Source organism: Pseudopodoces humilis, chromosome 1 (genome assembly GCF_049639895.1).
Source record: "Pseudopodoces humilis isolate 2021_Gansu_Grassland_sample_001 chromosome 1, ASM4963989v1, whole genome shotgun sequence".
Taxonomy (NCBI): domain Eukaryota; kingdom Metazoa; phylum Chordata; class Aves; order Passeriformes; family Paridae; genus Pseudopodoces; species Pseudopodoces humilis.
In genome coordinates, this window is record NC_142200.1 from 40770913 (window position 1) to 40784224 (window position 13312).

Sequence of the window (13312 nt, forward strand, 5' to 3'; positions counted from 1 at the left end):
AAAAGAAACTTTCAATTACACCAAAATTTAACTTACTCAAAGCTGTTCATTGATTTTGTTGTGCCTTCACTCAACCCAATATACTTAATGTCCTATGACTCCATATTTATCTCACCTACAGTATGAATTTGAAATATGAAATATTTATTTGAAAATCAGCTATATTTTTATTAATATAAAACATAGAAAACAGTACTTATGAGGGACAGCTGAGAGAGCTGGGCTTGTTTAACCAGGAGAAAAGGAGGCTCAAGGGGGGACCTGATCACTCTACACCTGCTTGAAAGGAGGCCGTGGCAAAGCAGGTGTCAGTCTCTGCACAAGTAACAAGTGATAGGACAAGAGGAAACAATCTCAAGTTGTGCCAGGAGAGGTTTATCTCAGACATTAGGAAAAATTTATTCACCAAACATGTTGTCAAGCATTGGAACAGATTGCCCAGGGAAGTGATTGAGTCACCAGCCCTGAAGGTATTTAAAAGACATGTGTACCTGGGGCATAGGGACATGGTTTAGTGGCAGTCTTGGAGATGTTAGGTGTACAGTTGGACCTGACCTGATCTGAAGGGTCTTTTTAAACTTAAATCATTCTATAGTTTTGCCCAGGTTCGTTTGACTGAAAGGTTTTGAACACCTCATTAACATAAACCATGCCAAATATTCCTGGTAATCTCAGAGAAAATAAATAATCATTTTATCATAATTATTAACTTATATCATTGACTATTTCTTAGGAATATCCAACATTTTTGTGTTATGGAAATGTAATAGCACCTGTCCTGATGAAACAGAAGTTATTCAAAAACAAATCTGGTAATAATTTCATAAGCAAATCTATAGCGCTTTCGACATTAAAATTAAATAAAGTTAAATTAAATATGAGAACAGGTTAATGAATCTTTGGTCTGCAATTGTGAAATTGCACAAAGCATCCAACTGTCCAAAAACATCTATACTGAACTGTCATGCTACACAGATGCTCAGCTGAAGGCTGTATGTAATGTAATAGAATCATCCGTAGCTACTAATTGCACAAATGTTCACACAGGGAGACAGAGATTCAGAAACCCAAATTTGCAGGGAAAAAAAATGAGGGTAAGGAAAATATCACCTGACTGTTTCCATGATGAAAATTATATGCAATGCACTATATTTTTATGCCATTCATTATTTTCTACTTGAAAAGATTTTTCTTCATTTTGGAGTCCCTAAAATTTTTTTCTGAGGTCTTTTCTTTGGTAAAATTTGCCTTTGTAAAAATCTTCAATACCAAACCTATTCATAATATACAGTGTCAATGTATATTTAAATTAGGAGTTTACTTATTTACTAATACTAATTTAATAATTTAATTTTTAATAATTAAATTTAATAATTTAATAATTTAATAATTTAATAATTTAATAATTTAATAATTTAAATTAGAAGTGTACTCCTTTTCTACTGTGATGCAACAGGAGTTCTTTGCTGCAATTCAAGTCCATCTCATCTCTGTAACACACGTGGTTTATACAGGTTACAAATCCAAAATGCAGTTAAGCACAAAAAGATGTAAAAGTATATATGGATCTAATGAAAACCCCACATCCCTGAAAGAAGTGACTGACCTTATTGGAGTAACTGTGGGCTTATTGAGTATGAAATGGAGTTTCCATGTTTTTTGTTTTCCACCTTTTCCATATCATTCATCTCTCTGAATGAGTACGAGTATGAAGGGTATGTCTGCCTATTAACACAGCACAGAATCTATAATGTTACCAATTACAAAGGCACTGACAGAGTTTATAATTACACAGATGAAGGTGATGTCTTGTATTAAAATGGTTGTCTGAACAAGAAAATAAAGCTATGGAAAGGACTTCTGCAGCCAGATGCACAGGTACATTTGTGCTCTGCCTACCAGGTTACTGCTGATCAAATTCTCACTGAAAGTTTTAGAAACTGAAATAATTGAAGAAAGTCCAGTCTTGTGGTATTGCAACAGGTAGTACAAAAGCAAACTTTCAAAGGATGTGTCCAAGGCAGTCCCTAGTGCAAATAGAATTAATGTGCTTCCTTCCTTTCAAGAACAGAAGCTACTACAGAGACATGTGTCCTGTGAATAGGAAAGTGGCAAAAGTGGAAGAAGGCTCTGAAACTTACCTTTTTTTAAAAGAGTTTAGCTTTTAAACCCACCCACCCCCACACCTCCACCCTGCATCTGCAATTTCTAAATGTTGTTTTTCGGTTTAACTCTTGGAAGGCTTTTTGGAAGAAAGTCTCAAACAAACATGATCACAGCCTGGGGCAAGGAAACTCACAGAGTGTAAGGCTGGATTTTCATCATATTCAATGGCACAAAGTTAGGAAAGGAGCAACAACCAAAGTGACTGGCTTTTCCTCTCTCTTTATGGATTTAATGAACAGCCAGAAAACATTTTTCTCACACACCAGCTCAAAGTGCTGCTTTGTGACACATGGATTTTAATTGTTACTTTGATGGGATAAGTACATAAAGCAGCTGTTTTTTAAAATTATTTATTGCCTGATTTTTCACTCTTCATATGAATATTTCCTGAGAAATTTTTACTTCAACGCTTATTTACTGTTACTTCTATTTTCATCCTAATTTTGTGAAGAACTAAAACTTCAGTAAACACACCAACCCTTTCTCGCATATCAACCAAAAATTAATAAAAACATGCCAAAGGCAACTGCTTTTTAACTTCAATCCAGTTTCTCATTACCATTCCCCTTCTCATCTCTTCCTTCATTTGGATGCTTGGATCAGAGAGAGACTTGCTCCAAGGCTTGCTTCATAGGTAACAGGCACTTGTTCATTTTAATGACTGTCACTTTCTCAACATGAATACAAGAAAGGCTTTACTCTTTAATTCAAATAATGGTCCAAGAATTATGAAAATAAGTTACATGTAAAATATTTCATGCTGGTCATGTAATGGACTTGAGAGCACCAATTGTTTTCTATCCCGCTCATAATTTCTTCTGGCTGTCTGTTGGAAGGTGTGATAGTCAGGGAGCACACAGTCATCTAGTGAAAACGTGCAGATGTAAATGCAGAAGTGCTAGTCCTGGACAAGGCAAAACCCAACATTTTTTGACATTTCTCATAAAACTGGAACTTCTTGGGCCTGTGGCAAAATCAATGCCTCAGTGAAATCAACATCCCTGTCAGTTCTACTTTGAGTAGTTTCTCCAGATTCTTTAGGCTCTGGGGACTTCCCAACTTTCATAGTCTTTCCTCTGTGACAGACCCTTCTGGCTCAGTTATCAAGGCCCAGAGCTTCTGTTTTGCCTCATCAGATAGCATCTCGTCAAAGATCAGATTTAGACCAACATTACATTCAAAGTGCATCTATTGCTCTCTCAGTGTTTTCAGTGTGTATTTGTGTTAGCCTGTATTTGTATTTGCATTAGGAGGTAGAATTAAGGGGGAAAAAGGCTTAGTTTTAACATTCACCACTGCCTAAGAGCTGTAGTGTCACAAAATGCTAGCTTAACATCAGCAAACACATGTAAAATGCTACTGAATATTCTTGTTCTGCTATTACGGGATATTGTTATGCTAGCAGTGACCTTTCACAGATTAGAATCAAATTAGTGTGGTGTTCTGGGAGCTGAATCACTGCTTGAGATTTGGAACCTAATAGCAAAATGAAGGAAGTCAAACAATCCTGAGCTTCTGTCCTGGATTAATTGCAAGAGGCCAAATGTGCTCCCTATTTCCATCCAAGAAAATGTTGCAGTTAGGACTGACAATTTCACTTGCCACAGCCATTGTGAGGGAGCTAGCCAGCTCCTTGGGAAGAAGGGAGGAGTTCGGTGTCTCTTGCTACAAAACTGGATTTGGACATATCCCTTGGCCCAGTCTTCCATGATGAGATTGTCCTAAGGCTTCCACCGCCAAAGTACAGTGCCAGTGACCCATGCCAGGTTCTCATTGTCCAAGCCAAACTTCACATTTGAAAAGTCCCCAACCTGTCCTCAGCAGTGCATAGAGACTGGGTTTACACCCTGCCCCTAGGGCTTAGCTTGCTAGCAACCCAACATCAGCAAGAAACACAGCTAAAGATTCACAGCTGTTCTAAAGTTTCTCCTCAAGGTCTCTTCTTTCCCCTGCTTCCTGTTTTGCTTTGCCTTGAGAGCTACCAAATTTTTAATTCTCCCTCACAAGACGGTTTGCAAGTAATATTTGAAAAAATTCACAGAGGAAGAAAACACCAAACCAAACATAATTCTTTGATAAAGAGTCGACCTGTGCAAAGAAAATGGAATAGCTGTCTGTGTTTTGCCCAGCATTAACCAAACAGGTTATCAAGCAAGGTTTTGATGGCATCTAAAAGAACAACATATTTGAGGCACCAGGGTCACACCACCAAATTTTGCCAAATTATGTTAATAAAAGTGTAGCTTTGCATGCAGAGTGAGGCAGACAATCACCTGAGCAGGAATGTTGCAGTTTTATTAGCAGAAATTTGCTTTTTATCACCCATTGCACACCACGAAATTTCACTGTAAAAAACTCTGAAAGGCAAGTTTAATTTCATTACTAGTTTCATTTCATGTTTCTTATAAGTTCAGGTAGAAAGATAATAAAGAAATTTAATGCATAACCTTGTCTTTTTCATATCATTACAATTGTTTCTCTCAATTTCACCTCAAGTTCTGCAGTTCTATATGTTCTATTTCTCCTTGTCAGGGTATTTCCAAAGGGCTAAAGCCAGACAGCAAAGAGACATAAAGAATGAAGTAAATTAGGTTATTTTAATCTGATCTCTCTGATGGCTAAAATATAATCTCTACAGAAGGGACATGATTTTTTGATGCCACAGAACCATCCCTTTATTCACACAGTGTGTCACTGTTTATTCTCTGTTAGTTTAGGAGGTTTGTACTCTGTGCATCTGGATAAAACTCTCAAGCTACTTGGATACTCATATTTTTCAAGAATCACTGCTGGAAGACCCTGCAGCTGCCATGCTTTGCAGGTATTTATTGAAATTTCTCTCTGCTATCCCTTCTAAGTAGACTTGATTAACCCTGCAGACATAATACATAAACTTTTATGTTTTCAAAATATTTTCCATTATTATTTCAACCTATTTGTTATGCCACCTTATCTCTGTCCAAATGGCTGAGGCATCCCTGACACAAATTCTTATCAGAGGTGCTTGTCCCACTGTGCTATCTTTTCTATTTTCCCAGCTGCATGTCTGCATCTCAGCAGCGAGGCCATGCAGGAGCGCATGTCCCTGAGAACAACCCCATCATGCAGATGGTCACACTTCTCCATGGCAGTGCAGAGCCACAGGACTAGAGAAGGAGATTTCAAGGCAGCATGGAGATAGGGTGTTGCTCTTTCATCATTCTTAAACAAGAAATAACCCCATATCTGGAACTGACATCCAAGAAAGCAGAGAAAATAAGGAGAGTCTCTCCCTGCAGCTTCATCATGCAAAATTAGCAAGAATGTGTAATCCCGAGCTTAAACCAGGGAGAGCTGTTAGAGCTGATCTGGCAGCTGTTATGAAGGAGTGGTTTGGTCCCTTAAAGAAACAGCATGAAAGATCTTGGCAAAATCAAAGTTTGATATGAATTTGTGAAAATAGAACTTCGCAGAATTCAATGGCAAGGTTTTACTCTATTACTTACTACACGGGGTAAGGCAAACAAAGGAAGATCAAATTAGAAGCAGTTTGGAATGATTTACATGGAAGCCAGGAATGTAAAATGGAGTAAGGTGCAAAGGATATGGATGTAGATACGGTTGAAAAAGGGCTTAGCAGTGCTTAACCACTGAGCACTTTAACATTTACAAAGTGATTCAACGGTATAATTGCTACAATTATAGCAATGATTTAACTATAGATTTGACATAGTAACATTCATACCATAATCAATTCATACACACACACAAAGGTAAAATGATGTATACACCGATTTTGCACCTGTGCGTGTAAAAGTACCTATCAAAAATTTCCCTTGGGTTCAATGAAGTACTCACATCACAGCCCTTTGTTTTTCCCAACAGGCAAGGGTTGCACCTCGAGGAGTGTGGAGAAATGTGGGGGATGATGGGTATAAGTTTAGGCCTCATTTTCAGCAATGGTTCTTCAAGTGTTGCAAGCTTGAGAATTGTGAGCTCTGAGAGGCATCCCACTCAGAGAGAGGTGCTGGCACAGACTACTGCAGTTCAGGAGAGCTCAAAGAGCCTCTCTTAGGACTGCTGTTTACAAGGTCACAAGAAGATTGACTTTGGTTATCAGTGGTTTCCATCCTGGCCATAACCCCAGCCAGTAACTGCCAGGCTTTTTTCCCAAAGTACACTAACAATGGTGCCGTTCCACCAGAGCTAGAATTCACAATGGTAGAGTTCCACCACCAGGATAGAATTCAGGTAAATGGTCTACCAAGGCCATAGAGAACTGCTTACCCTTTGTTTCACACCTTGGTTGGGCATCCAATGTTTCTGATTAATCCCACCTCTACCATGCAAGATCTCCTGCTGCGATCAGGGATTGAGTGCCTCACAGCTCAGCTGGTAAGGTCCAGGAATGCTTCACTGCTCAGACAGTTTGGTCAAGGCTTAGTAGGAGCTTCTGAGATCAGACCCAAGGAGAATCCCATCCACTGGTGTGGAATATGGTCATTTCTTGCTGGAGAAGCTTGACGAGAAAGACATGGGCAGTGAGAAGTTGTGTGCATGCCCATGCAGGATGTACAGCTGGAAATCTGGTTTCTCATGCTGCCTTCTAGCCTATCCTTTTAATATTTCTTGCCGAGAGTTTTATTTCTCCTTTTTCCTCCCTGATTTTAATTTTTCCTGCTTTTCTGGTCTTGGCCCTTTGTTTACTAGGTTTCTACTCTTTCTTGAAGCTGAAAAATAATACCCTGCAATATCTCTCAGCCTTTCTTTTCAGCAATTCTCATCCTTACAGACACTATAGAAAATACCTCAGCCTCTGATTTTTCAATGTAGGGTTTGTGAATCATATTTTTCTATGAACAAATATTTTTCAAACCATTCAGTAATGTAGGAATGTGAGCATTTGAAACCTGGAAGGACATGTAAAGCAAATATATGGGGTCTGAAATTCTCAATTACTGCTTGCATTTTAATGTTTCACGATCTGCGGTATCAAGCACGGTATTTTTCAAAGTTATGTGTAATGAAGGTGACCTTTTCACTTCTAAGAAAAAAAAAACACTAAATAATTAATTATCTGTCTGGTGCTAACATCAATAAACATAATCACAATTTCTTGAGCTTTCTGACAGTAGTGGGGGAAAACATCACTTTGGGTCTCATGAACTTTGCTGAGACTAGCCTTCTCTGGATTTACAGTGCTCTCTTGTGGCCAGATCAGGCCTCTACAAGACAGTAATTTGCTACCCTAAATCTTTAGGGCTTTTGGCCAGTACAGTCATTCTCAAGCTGTCACAAAATATTACAAATGTCAAAATCTGCCAAAGCAGATGTTTTAGATAAGTGTTTTCTCTCTTTTTTTTTCTTTTTTTTTTCTTTTTTTCTTTTTCTTTTTTTTTTTTTTTTCCTACTGGGAAAATTACCCAAGTTCTTCATTTATCAAAAACAGCCTCCAAATACTTAACAAACTGAAAACCATGGAGGAAAAGAAAAATATTTCTCCCGACATTGAAAGAATAATTTAATATTACCTTCTCGTTATATTAATGAACATAAAGAGATATATTTCTCTTCAATATTAATTTTTATCATGGATTTTTAAGTCTATCATTCACAGATTTTCACAGTATTACAGCATGGTTTGAGTTGATTGTTTAAACTCCAATCCAATTGGGCCTTGAGCACTTTCAGGGGTCGAGCATCCACAAAGTCTCTGATAAACCTGTTTCAGTGTCTCACCATCCTCACAGTAAAGAATTTTTTCCTTGTATCTAGTCTAAACCTACCTTCCTTTAGTTTAAAGCCATTATTCTGTATCCTGTCACTACATCTCCCAGTAAAAAGTCTTTCTCTGTCTTTCTTGTAGTACCTTCAGGTACTGGAAGGCTGGTATTAGGTCTCCCTGGAACCTTTTCTTCAGTCTGAATAATCCCAAGTTCCTCAGCCTGGTTTCACAGGAGAACTGCTCCAGCCCTCCGATCATTTTCATGTCTCTGAGTTCCCTCAGGATACGCAGATGTGTCTCCTCATGTCTCATGGAGTTGCGCATCTTCAAGCTCTTTACATGGTCTCAAACATGATCTCCTACAATGGAATCCAATATTTTCTCCCAGTCTCTGCCCTTACCTTTTGTGATTTGGGTAATGTGGCTGGGGCACTTTCTGGTGAAGACTGAGGCAAAAAATCTTGGAATACCAAATCTCATCTTTACATTTGGAGAGAGACCACATTTTTCCTAGCCTTCCTTTTTTTCAACAGCACAGCTATAGAAGCTTTCCTTGTTGCACTCAACATCTCTGGCCAGATTTAGCTCTATCAGGGCTTTAGCTTTCCTAGCCTGTTCCGTGGCTGCTAGGACAATTCCTTTGTATTCCTCTCAGGCTACCGGTCCTTGCTTCTATCCCCTGTAGGCTTCCTTTCTTGTCTGAGTTTGTCCTGGAGCTCCTTTTTTACCTACACAGGATTCCTGCCATTTTGCCTGACTTTTTTTTCATTGGGCTGCATCACTCATGAGCTTGGAGATGATCCCTGAATATCATCCAGCTTTCCTGGGTTCCTCTTCCATCCAGGGCTTTATCCCATGGTATTCTACCAGGCGCATCCCTGAAGAGGCCAAAGTGTGCTTTCCTGAAGTCCAGGTTATATCACCTGGTCTACCACTTTTCAGATATATCACTGTCTCCTTGAGAATTGCAGGCTCACTATTAAAAAACCAAAACCTAGAACTGAGGAAATTCATTCAACCTGCCAGTGAGTGCTCAGCCCAGACCTACCTCCATGCTCCTCCATATCAAGTGTGCACCAAGCAAAGTTTCCAGACCTGCATTTCCTCGAGCAACCAGGCAGACGCAAGCATGTACCTGAGGCAGGCCCAGCAGGACTGAAGGGAGGTTGGTACCACAGAACCACACTCTGGTGACACTCCTGCCCTCATGATGAGGCACAGCAGGGTTGGGCTCCATCCTGCAGTAGAGGCTGCTGTCATCCCCTTCACAGCACCATCCAGCTCTCCACAGTGCTCCCCTTTGGAGCTGTCTGATTAACACTCTTGTTAATCCCAGATGCAGAGAAAGGTAGGCAATAAACTGCCATTGTGCTTAGAGAACACATCCAAACCAAATGAACTGGTGGGAAATACCTTCTCTGTTCCTCAGAAATGGGGCAATACATTTAAGAAGAAAATCCTAATGCCTGCGGAAGGGTGGTATCTCACCTGGTCTTCACTTCTGCCTGATTAAACATACACCATAAAATCTTCCACATGTACATAATACTAGCAAGGGTGCCTCAAGTTCTCTAAATCTTTCAAATTCACTGACTCACAGGCATGAGACAAAATATTATTGGTGATATTCAATTATTCATTTGAATAGTGAAATCATTTAATTATAGAATCATAACTTAAGAAGAAGCTCTCAATTAGGCTATAACAATTTTGTATTTACCAAATTTAGCATCATCCATAAGCTAGGAAAAAATATACACAGGTAAGTAATGAAGGAAACCCAGAATCAAGAGGAGAAAAAACTGAACATCTAGTTATTGTTAATTAGCATCTCTCACTGATTTGGGCATTTTGTTTTAAAAAAAAAATCTAATTTTATTTCATTTGGTTTATTAGTGCTGTAAAGATAACTGCTCAAAAGAAATATAAAATGCAATCTATCAAGTGCAACATTTAAGCATATTTCATGTCCAGCTCTCAAAGAGAAAATTCAAGGACAATTTTTTTCTGTTCCTGATGTTGTTCTCTTCATGCTAAATTTGGATTGTCCTCTAAATATTTCAGAGTTTGTATATAACCTTGACATTCTTCCTTTCTCTTACTGTATAGGTAATTCTAGCATGACTGTTGAACAGTTGGTGAATAATTACCTTGGAAAATAAAGAAACAGAAAACTAACCCATAAGAAGATTTTCATTTTTACAGACACTAGTCAATTTACTAAATATAAAGCAGAGGATAAGACTTCAAATTCTTCCTTGAGATTATTATGTCTTTGGAGTACCAAACTCCTGCTTTTACAGAGCAGATATACTTGTTTCAAAGACACTTTAACCTTCTATTGGCTTGCATAATTAAAAAACATGCTACAGAGTGTTAAGTGAAGAACATAAAACTATTTTGTTTAATAATTTATTGGTAAGCATTTTATAGCATCATTAAAACATTTCTTGCTGTGTTACATGCTAAATATGTTCACACGTACTAGACAAATTTAAACGTCTTGAAATCTGAAGATATAATTCTTAGTTCAGTACAGAGAGCTATGCACATAAACAGCAGAAAGTGAATGGATGAAGCAGTTTAATTTTTTTTCTCTTAATCTTATTTTTCAAGCTTTTGACAAAGCATGATTCATTTTTATCACAAAGACACATGAATTATGCAATCACTTTTTATGTATATATATCATATGTGAGTTTGCATGTCCTGTAATTTTTGCTTATAGTATACACAGTTAAATATGACAGAACAAGTCATAATGTGCTCCGTTTCTAAAATTCAAAGAGAAAAAAAGTCATCCAGGTGAGCAAGAATGGCTCTCTTAGTACATTCACTGAGACCAAGCTGTTCGGTCTCTCAAAAACACATCCAGGAATCTACTGCCAAGAGGAATGTTACGAGATTTCCAACCATGGGATTTGACCACTTATTTGACACGAGCAGAAGAAGCAAAGAAAGTAATTCCAAAAACCAGACTCCAAAAACTGCTTTCCATGATGCTGGTTTTTTTTCCCCTGGAGGGATTATTTTTGTAAACTATTGCCACATCTGTGCTACTCATATGCCAATTCATGGAACAGAGCAGTGAATTAATTAAAATTATGAGGTATTTTTAAGATAAGCCTCACCAAAATTTGTTTTACCATATAAGCATGTTGAAATGTCAGTGTTACATCAGATGAGCCACAGAAAAGGCTCTTCTGGGAATGTTTACACTCAGGTCTTTCAATACAGTGCTGTGTTATGTGGTCTTTTGGTGTGGGTGAGCAGCTGCTCCTGTCATGTGCTGGAGCAGATGTGAGCTTTAATAGAGTGAATCATCTTTTTGCCTCTGGCTTTGTGGGCCTGTTCAGGTTTCTTTCTGACATATCTGACTTTAAAAATGCACCCATATTTCTACACTTCTTGTAGTTCCTCTTGGTTTTATTCTTTGGTGTTTGTTTAGCTCATTGTTAAAAAACAAAGTTGGTGGATAAATTTCAAAGAACAGTTTAAGAAAGACAGGAACATATCAACATTGGTATTAATATGAGATACCAGTAAGGTGGCTTCTTAGCATTTCAAACAAGAAAAATTCAGAAATATGCAGTTTGTCTCTCTGGGCCAGAAGACAGATAAAATATAAGGTTTTTTTGGTTTTGTGGTGGTGTTTTTTGTTGTTGTTGTTTGGTTGGGGTTTTTTTGTTTGGGTTTTGTTTGTTTGTTGTTTTGTTTTGTATTTTGTTTTGTTTTCTTGGAGGGGGGGGTCAGTTTGTTTTGGTTTTGGTTTTCTTTTTGAGGGTTTTTCTGAAAGCAAGGCAACCAGAAGGAAATACATTAAATTGCAGTGCAAGAAGTCCTGAGGTACCAGAGCCTGAGGGGCGATGCAGTATGTTGAATACACTGCTATGCTCATAGAATAGTGCACAGTGATGCCACTACACAAAACCTGAAGACTTTGTTGGAAAAACTCTATAAAATATTACAAAATTCATACAATACTGTAAGGAATAAGGAAGGAAAGTCATAAGCTCCATGTTATGAGATGTGCTTTAAGCCAATTTAACTCGCCCTTTGATAAGACCCTCTCTAGAGCTCCTGGCAGAAAGCATGAGTGGGATCAGACACCAAGTACTACTTCACTTCCACTATTACCAAAGAATTGGAGACTCAAAAACAAATTGCATCTATGCTCAAAAGGACAAATGGGCAAGGCCTCTTCCTGTGAACTGCACATACCTCTATCTTGTGGAAGAAGAGGATCACTCCTAAAACAGAAAAAACATTTGAGACTTATATGGCATTTCCTCAGTCTTATCCAGAGGTGTACTGATAGACCTCACTAAAGGTTGGCAATAAACCTAAATTTCTGTGTATCACAATAGAAGTTTAGAACAAAATTTGGAGGAGTACAAAGTAATAGCTAAGAAAATATATTGAGCTTTAAATTACAGTTTCTGGCAACTTAAGAGAGAAGCTACAGTTTCACTACAGCTATAGCACACCTATATACATTGTTCAACTTTTTTTATTCAGAATATTGGGTAACTTTGCAGCAATAATAAAAACCAATGAACATTTCCATTTTAATATGTGTTAGTCTTTTATATTAGTAGGATTTACACTTGTTTTTTCAGAAGGCAGAAAAAACAAGTTTTTTCTCTACACAGGTAGACAGTGAGCAAATCTAAGTTTTAGTCATCTCTGCATTGTAAACAATGGCAGAACTTTATGAGTGGATTATGGATTTAAATAATGTAGATATTGTTGAGTATCTTAAAAAGATTTATTTTTTCATTATTCTTTTACTGGTTTTATAGATGAACATTTGTTCTAAATTTTATATATAAATATGTGATTGGTAAAAGTGATTGATTTGTCTTTCTTGTTGAAAGGAAGCTTAAAATGTAAAATCTGATCTCAATAAACAATAATTCAAGGTGGTCAGTGGGACAGGCAGATATGAAAACACTACACTCTTAGAATTTGTGCATTTGTTTTGGATCCCTTTGAGATTTCACTCTACAATGAGAGGCTTCCAGGCAGTTTTTCCAAACAGAAAGTTACTTTTCTATAGTGAACACATGGAAATTATGACAATGTGAATGAAAAAGCAAAATGCATCACTTCTGTATATCAATGCTAATGGATGAAATATTTTATGAGTCATAAGTCTCTTCAGACATATCAAACTATACTAAAGATTAACAGATTTTCCAATGTTGAGGCAAAAGTTGCTGTACATCAGAATCACAAGATAGTCATATGCTGGCAGATGAAGTCTTATTTTCACATTAAATGCAGGATTCCAAACAGAGGAAAGATCAGTTGCAACAGTGTACTCTTTGTTTCTTGGTCTTACTGCTTATGAGATACCATTTTCAGAAAAAAAATATTCTTTTTTTTTTTCTTCTTAGTCATAACAGAAAGTCAAACAAACATGGGTCTTTGTTGGAACTT